Below are 2,590 nucleotides of genomic sequence, written 5' to 3' on the forward strand. Positions count from 1 at the left end.
TATGAGTAGAATGTGTGCTTTTATTTAAAATGCATCTCTGGGTTATTTGTGGGGCATAGGAATTTGTTCATTTTATTTTATTTTTTCAAAATATAGTCCGGCCCCCCACAAGGTCTGAGGGACAGTGGACCGGCCCCCTGCTGAAAAAGTTTGCTGTCCCCTGTTCTAGTGTTATGATAAAGGAATGCAAACCTTTATCAATTATTTTTAGAACCCCCCTTACTTCTCTGATAGTAAATTGCTTTATACTGTTCTGAATGTTATGCTTTAATCCCACAATCCACCCTGAGACTTTAGGGTGAGAAGCAGATAGTAAGTAAAAATGGCAAGAAGTAGTGAACACACCAGGAATTTTCAGGGATAGCGCGGGATGATCCATTGCTGTGGCTGGAGACTTGATCCGGAATCCGACTTACTGAAGTCATAGTATCATAGAGCTGGAAGGGACCCCTCCCCCAGGTTATTTAGTTCAACAAGTCAGGTGATAACTGCTCATCTGACAAAACTAGACATGACCACAGGAAGGTGTACCTGGGTCAGAAAATACGATGGCAGTGCCCTGCATGTTACAAGGCAGGTGAAGACTTTCTTGTTCTCGTGGGCTTTTGGGAACTGACTACTTTTAATGAAGAGCTGGTTCCATGATGTTCTTATTGCAATCATTGGCATGGTTTTAATAGGTTCTCTTTCTTTCTTTCTTTCTCTCTGGCACAAATTGGGAGGGACGTGTCCTTGGAGTACTTGGAAGGGGGAAAATATTTAATTTGTTTTCAACACTGTGCTTTACATTATGGTGTAGCACAATTAAAATTTTAGCCATTTGTGACACTGTCCTGAATACGTTGTTCCTGGGTGCTGGCAAAGTGTTCCTTGCAATCTTCTATAAATTCCCCAGACTAAGCGTCTTCATGCATCAGTTCCTTGTTCAGCCCAGTGCTGTTCTCGAACTCCTTCCTGGCTCTTCAGCTCTCTAGAATGATGAAGACACTCCTGATCTCCTGCCTCCTCTTGGCCCTGCTTCCTCCAGGTGAGCAGAACCACAGCTGCTGTGCTGTTCATCATGTTTCCAGGAAAGAACTACCGGGGGGGGGGAGCCATTAAAGCAGGACATGGAAGGAACCAGGACTTCTAGTTCCTTTGAAAGAGAGAGGAATAAAGCATAAGGCCAGACTACAAAAGATCCTCAATGATAGATTGTTTTTGTTCCCAATATTTATAATTGTTTTTATTTTACTCAAATGCATACTGAGAGGTTTAGTATCCCAAAGTCTGTTGGGGGAGTAAGGGAGGCAGTTGTCCACTCTTGGATATGATAGAAAATTATGATAGAAAATATGTTTCTTGCACTTCTTTCTGTTTGCTTTACTTCATCGTCCACTCAGATTCTGCCCCTTCCTCTGAAACTCTGGCATTTTGTCTCTGCTAACTATCACTCACCTCAGGTAGATGTTTTCCCCATTTTCTATTGGCCCAAAAAGTTTCTCTTAATGGCCTTCTGAGTGAGTTAATGACTGACTATCATCAGCCTTTTGTTCCTCCTATGACCCCATCCAACTAGCTCTACTGACAGTGGCACCAACTCTAGGGGGCCCTGGGGCCCTTGGCACCCACAGAATTTGTGCTGTATGTGCCCAGCCTCTATCCTCCGCCACTGCCTCACACCGCCCACCTTATTAATCCCAGGGTTACTCTCCTCCTCTGCTGCGATCAGTGCTGTGTCTATTAACCTCGATTTCTTCCCTCCACCACCATGCCTTACACTTTTCAGTGTATAGTCAGTTATTGGGAAGTCTTATACAAAGTGAGAAAAAGAGAGTAAGAAAGGGAAAGATTCCAGATAAACTTATGCAGAGTGTGATGAGTCGACTGGAGAGACACCGCTGTGAGTGCTGAGGGCCGTTCCCTGGAAGGCCCTTTCTATCTGGCTTAGGGGGTGGAGCCCAGGCTCACCCTGTCCTAGTCTTTTTGTTGTTCAGTCGTTCAGTCGTTTCCACCTCTTTGTGTGACCCCATGGACCAGAGCACGCCAGGCACGCCTATCTTTCACTGCCTCCCACAGTTTGGCCAAACTCATGCTAGTCACTTCAAGAACACTGTCCAACCATCTCATCCTCTGTCGTCCCCTTCTCCTTGTGCCCTCCATCTTTCCCAACATCAGGGTCTTTTCTAGGGAGTCTTCTCTTCTCATGAGGTGGCCAAAGTACTGGAGCCTCAACTTCAAGATCTGTCCTTCTAGTGAGCACTCAGGGCTGATTTCTTTGAGAATGGATAGGTTTGATCTTTCTGCAGTCCATGGGACTCTCAAGAGTCTCCTCCAGGACCATAATTCAAAAGCATCAATTCTTCGGCGATCAGTCTTCTTTATGGTCCAGTTCTCACTTCCATACATTACTACTGGGTTCCTTCCTAGAGGAGGAACTGGCAAGCCACTCCAGTATCCCTGCCAAGAAAACTCCATGGACAAAGACAACAGGCCCTAGTCTAGTGACTGCTTTTAAGTGTTTTTAAATAGTTTTAATTTGTGGTGTTTAAAATTTTGGTTTATGGTTTTGTTTTGTTTTTACTGTTTAGGGGGTGGGATTAATGTTTAG

Source organism: Lacerta agilis, chromosome 8, assembly GCF_009819535.1.
Source record: "Lacerta agilis isolate rLacAgi1 chromosome 8, rLacAgi1.pri, whole genome shotgun sequence".
NCBI lineage: Eukaryota > Metazoa > Chordata > Lepidosauria > Squamata > Lacertidae > Lacerta > Lacerta agilis.